Below are 5,695 nucleotides of genomic sequence, written 5' to 3'. Positions count from 1 at the left end.
TACCTGTGAAGTAAATAAAATATAAATTTGGGAAACAGAAGCCAATGATAATATGGAAAGAAAAGAGGCTTGGAGGAGGCTTTATTTGGAGCAAAGGAGAAGTGAGGTGGTGGGGGATAGGTCATGTGTGATCCTTCCTCTGGTCATCCTCTCCCACAGCAACTGAGCCTCTGTGACTGGCCTAAGCTCTGTGATGTCAGACTGGAATTCTGGGCTGGAGCATGCTTCCTCAATGCTTAGTTACCTGAGGCAGCACTTCACTGTGGATGTTGAAAATTTTTCTATATAATTCAGCTAGAGTGACCCATAGTATTGGGGCCTGGGCTTTGTCTATCTGTGCTTGTCTGTAGTGGGGCTTTACATTCTTTTGACCCGCTACAGGCAGCGGAAGTTACTATTCCAGGTAATTGAGCAGCATCTGGACTTCAGTGAGGTAAGGTACCCTATTACCAGTCCCCAGTAGAGATTCAGTTTTCCTCTGTCCCATTTCCCACTTTTCTAAATCTATTACATTGGTGCAGAGGGACAGCTATGTACAAAACAATCAAAAGGATAGGTCTAAAATATAGGGAACAGGTAAGGGAAGATATTGTTGTATGGGCTGTTGGTTCAATCCAAACTTCACAGCCATGTGGCTATGGATTTTAATATATAGGATATCCATGATATCTATAAAGAGTCACTAAACCTTTGTTCTATATCCCTATTCCACATCCATATCTCCTGGCTGAGCATGTTCCCTTTGTTATGCTGATATGAAGGACAATTCTGAGCCTCTGAAAGCCTCTAATGAGATGCTTTTTTCTGAGCTCTGTCAGGTCACATCCTATTTTAGGAGCACATGTGCTCCTGTAGGATGGAGATTCTTGGCTTTGTTCAAAAGAGGACTCCTAACCAAGAAAAGGATTCCTGAAAAAATAATTCATTTCATCCAAAACAAAACAATCTTTGTGTTATTCAAAGTTTAAACCATACTAGAAAGCAGTAATTCACAAGTGTTTAATAGACTAAATTAAAAGATATATTATTCAGATATTATGTTCTGAATATTTCTTTGAAAAGAGGCATTTATATTATATTCATGCACCACTTATTTCTTGGTTGTTCAGCATCAGTGCAAAGGCAAGAAAGTGGAGAAACAGGGTGAATTGACAGGTAAGGCATTGCTTCCCCAATACATTTCACTGTCACTGACAACCTATACCAATAGTGAAGTGTGAGGACATCAGGTGTTGAGTAAGTCCCTCACAGAGAGCAAAGTCTCCATAGGGTATAGTCATAAGAAAAATACCCATTATTGTGTCATTAATTTGAAACAGGAAATTTTGCAGATGGAAATAAGTTACTGATCAATTGAAATATGCCACTCAAGAGGGAGATTGTGACATAGGGAATCTAATTTGAGGACCATTTAAAAGAAGAGAATTTACTCCAACTTCAACTTCCAGAAGAGGAAGTCAGAGAGATTGTGCATATGAGGATGCAACATGTCATTTTTAGTTTGAGGATACATAGGTGTGTGTGTGAATGAGGAATAATGCAGAAAATCCCTGGAAGCTAGGAAATGAGACCACTTGGGGAGGCATGCAATTGGAATCTGCAGTGTGAATGAGCTTAGATGTAAAATGAAAACCTTGAAAATCTCAAGATAATCAGCACACCTATAGTCATTATCAAATAGCCCTGATGTTAGACATTCTTTGAAGAAGATGGTCTCTTTGAATCACAAAGAGTGTTCTTTACTGTTCCCTAGGATATTTATTTATTCAATTCATCACATGCTGTATTCTGCCCTGTTTGGTGATATATATTTAGGATATCCCAGGACTTTGGGATTAGGTGATGGAAGGGTATATCCATAGCTCTTACTGAGTGCCTGCTTTGAGTTCTCAAGGTAACAAGGGAATGGAAGTGAGGAGTTGGTAGCATAGTTCACCTACCCATTTCCAGTTTTCTGCATCAGACCTGCCTAGAGATCTAATGAGGTGGTTTATTCATGAATTATATTTAGAAGAAATATGATGAAAATACTTTAAGACATTTAGAGACTTTTCATAATAAGAAAGTGTCAGTGTAAACCAGACATCATCATGTAACTTCTTATCATTGAACATTATATAAGTCTCTGTAAGCGGAACAGGCAGAAGTGGGGTTATTGAAATATAGAAAAATAACCCGCTCACCTTTCAAAATGGGGAAGATACAAGTACCTTCATATTTTACAAAATTTTGAAGAGGAATTTGTGGGTAATGGGACCCTGCATTCATAGTCATCAATAAAACTGATTCCATTATTGAGGAATAGATGCAGTTTCCAAAGAATGTTTTCCATTCATGAGGGAGGCTGGGAGACATGCACTGCTTCACAGATAACAGCTAGACTCAATGAAATCTCAGAGAGGCCTAGAAGGATCCCTTCCTCCATCTCACATACTTAATAGCAATACATAACTGAAAACTTCCAGCTCTGTGGCGTGTTGACTACTGGGGTAAAACTTCACCCACCTGGCTCATCAGAAGTATATCTCCTTCTCAGTGACCTCTGTTATGTTCCTGAACTGCTTCTCCTTTTCCAAACACATGGAGGACCAGATAACTTTATGTGAATGATACAGGTATATGACTAGGTATAGTTACTTTGTTTATCAGATTATTGTACTCTAATAAACTTGGACCTGAGATGTGAATGGATTGGGGGAGTATTGTATAAATCTGTGTTCCTTGCCACATTTTCTTTTCTAACAAGAGGAGTCCAAAAAGAAGGGATAGCAGAAAAAAATATAAGCAAAACTTAGAAGGGAAGGAGTACATGACACTTTACATTTTTAAAAAGATATCCCAACTTTTCCACAAGTATTCAGTTTGCTTTCCAGACCCTAAATAGGAACTTACTTCCAATCTAGGTACATAAGAGCAGATCCCTGGATGGGACCACATCTCCCAGACTGCCCCTCCTCAGAAAGGGGTCAGGAACAGGAAGAAGTTTCCAGTGTCACCTGGATACTGTGCTGGGTGAGTATTGCATGGATGTGCCCTTAACAGTTACTGCTTTATGGATCCTGGGCTGGATGGTGTGGGGTCTAGAAATAGGACTCATGCTAGATATGTATCTGCTATGTCTGCAGTTTGTCTTTGAATTCAACAAAGGTATCACCACACTGAGTATATACATTAAAGAAGGAAGTTACCTGTCCATGCAATCCTCAGAGTGGCTGAGTTGATACAGTTGTCAGCCATCACTGGAGAAAATAATTCCTGTGTGACCATACAGATCTCTTAAGAAACCTAAACTGAAAATTTAAGGCAAGGATATGTTTGCACTGAGTGGAAGAAAGAAAACGAGGAAGTAAAAAATAACCAGCCAATAAGAGGTAATGCAGATACACAGATAAGCAGTGACTCTCTCTCTTTCTGTCTCTCACTCTCTGTCTTTCTCTCTCCACACACACACACACACACACATGCACACACACACAGCTCAAAGACTTACCTCCCTGTGGTCAATACTCTGAAGCAGTTTTCTGCCAGCTCTCTGGAGTTTGCAAGGTCTTTGTCTTTAAGCTCAAGGAAAATGTGTGCTAGCAATAGCACCACAATTTTACTGCAAGGGGGATTTCTTGTATTCCTCTGCTCCAACTTGAGGACAATGTGTAGGATCTTTTTTGTGATTATCCTGTTGCACTTAATGTGATTGACTTACTGTACTTTGATCTTTCAATATTTGGTGGAACCCTTTAAGCCTCCTGAGGTTCATCCTCAGTTCATTAACCACAGCTGTGTCCAGGCCTTGCCTAAACAGGGCAGTGGTTTGGTGATTCATTGGAACCCTACTTAGCTGGTCTGAAATTCCAATAGATCAGACAAAACACCCAATTGCTAAGCCAGTGGACTAAATAGCGTACAGTGGCTGCAAAATTTTGGGTTACCATGTGTGCTGGTTTGAAAAGATATATATACCCTAGAAAAGCCATGTTTTAATCTAAAGCCCATATTGTAAAGGCAAAATAATCCTTATTCAATACTGTATGCTTGAGGCTATAATTAGGTCATCTCCCTTTAGATGTGACTTAATCAAGAGTGGTTGTTAAACTGGATTAGGTGACATGTCTCCACCCATTTGGGTGGGTCTGGATAAGTTTCTGGAGTCCTATAAAAGAGGAAACATTTTGGAGAATGAATGAGATTTGGAGATAGCAGAGAATGCTGCAGCACCATGAAGCAGGGAGTCCACAAGCCAGCGATCTTTAGAGATGAAGAAGGAAAACACATCCCAGGGAGCTTCATGAAACCAGAAGCCAAGAAAGAAAGCTAGCAGATAATGCCATGTTTACCATGTGCTGAGAAAGAAGCCCTGACTGTGTTTACCATGTGCCTTCTCACTTGAGGGAGAAACCCTGAATTTCATCGGCCTTCTTGAACCAAGGTATCTTTCCTTGGATGCCTCAGATTGGACATTTCTGTAGACTTGTTTTAATTGGGACAATTTTTTGGCCTTAGAACAGTAAACTAACAACTTATTAAATTCCCCTTTAAAAAACCATTCCATTTCTGGTATATTGCATTCTGGCAGCTAACAAACTAGGACACCATGCTTAACTATTCTGCCGGCCCTCCAGAGCATTGGGAACACCACTTCTGGGATCACCAAATTCTTAACAGACAAATGTTTTGGAATCCTTTGTTCAATGCACTCAATTCCCAATTCCTGAGACACCAGCATTTCAAACAGAAAAAGTATATTGGTAGGTATGAAGCAAGAGATCAGATGGTCTACCAACCCAAAATCTGTCTCCCCAAACTGCAGTAATTTGAATAGTTTTATAGCATTAAAAGATGGACAGATTTTAGGATTCTGAGTGTAATGTTCTCATAGGATGTGGTTATATGGATTTAATTATTGAGCAAATGGAAATTGATTTCATGCTTAGTCACAGAATGAACCTAAGTAAAAGGCAGACAATGATAGAAATGATTTTTGTATGCACATCATTATAATGAGGCATAGATGATTTATAGATTAAAGTTTAAGATACTGCATATGTCAGCTGGGCCCACTTGGGTTGGCTCCAACTCCTGCTATAAAGAAAATTTTATATTTGGGATGAGCTATGAATTTTTGGCTGACCAAAGATTCTTCATTAATAAACATAAAATGGACTGCCTCAGTGATCACAAGACTGCAAAATAAAAAAAAATCATGTAAAATGGGTAAAAGTGAGAGTCAGCCATAATGTTTTTACAATCAAAAGGGCACAAGATAAAGCCCGTACAATCATTATCAGGGATCAAGGCAGTTGGATTACAGTTCAAACATTTCAGACATTTCCCTCTGCTTACTCCAATATATGAGAAATTATAGGAATATCTATATGATTATTAAGCAACCATAATCATTATCTAAATCATAACTTCTAGGTTTCAGTTCCTTCCTCTCATTTGATAATCATCTTTTAATATTGAGGGATATCTGGACAATGGCTCATAACTTTTTCCTGCCAAAACAGGGACATCCCCACGGTGGTGTAGAAGAATGAAACTGGTTGTTCTTGGAGATACCAGTACTTTGGGGTTTCAGAGTTCATCTGGCATTGTAAAAATCTGGAGGCTTTAAATCTCTGCAAAATAAACTTAACATGCACAATTTTTATAGAGCCCAGTGTATCCTTAAGGGTTTCCTGGAATACTGTTAGTTTGG

At 39.0% G+C, this 5,695-nt stretch overlaps 1 long non-coding RNA gene across 5 annotated transcripts in view; it reads left to right on the top strand.

The window, feature by feature from the left end:
- Positions 1-215: 215 nt before the first annotated feature.
- LOC143673003 (uncharacterized) overlaps positions 216-5,695 on the top strand; it is a 66,298-nt gene continuing 60,818 nt past the window's right edge. For all 5 annotated transcript variants that reach the window (XR_013170137.1, XR_013170135.1, XR_013170136.1 and 2 more), the window contains exons 1-2: positions 216-433; positions 2,904-3,012. This is a non-coding gene — a long non-coding RNA (uncharacterized LOC143673003). The remainder of the gene's footprint in view (positions 434-2,903; positions 3,013-5,695) is intronic.

Source organism: Tamandua tetradactyla (assembly GCF_023851605.1).
Source record: "Tamandua tetradactyla isolate mTamTet1 chromosome 22 unlocalized genomic scaffold, mTamTet1.pri SUPER_22_unloc_3, whole genome shotgun sequence".
In the NCBI taxonomy this organism is placed as follows: Eukaryota; Metazoa; Chordata; class Mammalia; order Pilosa; family Myrmecophagidae; genus Tamandua; species Tamandua tetradactyla.
This window is presented reverse-complemented; position numbering and strand designations above follow the sequence as displayed.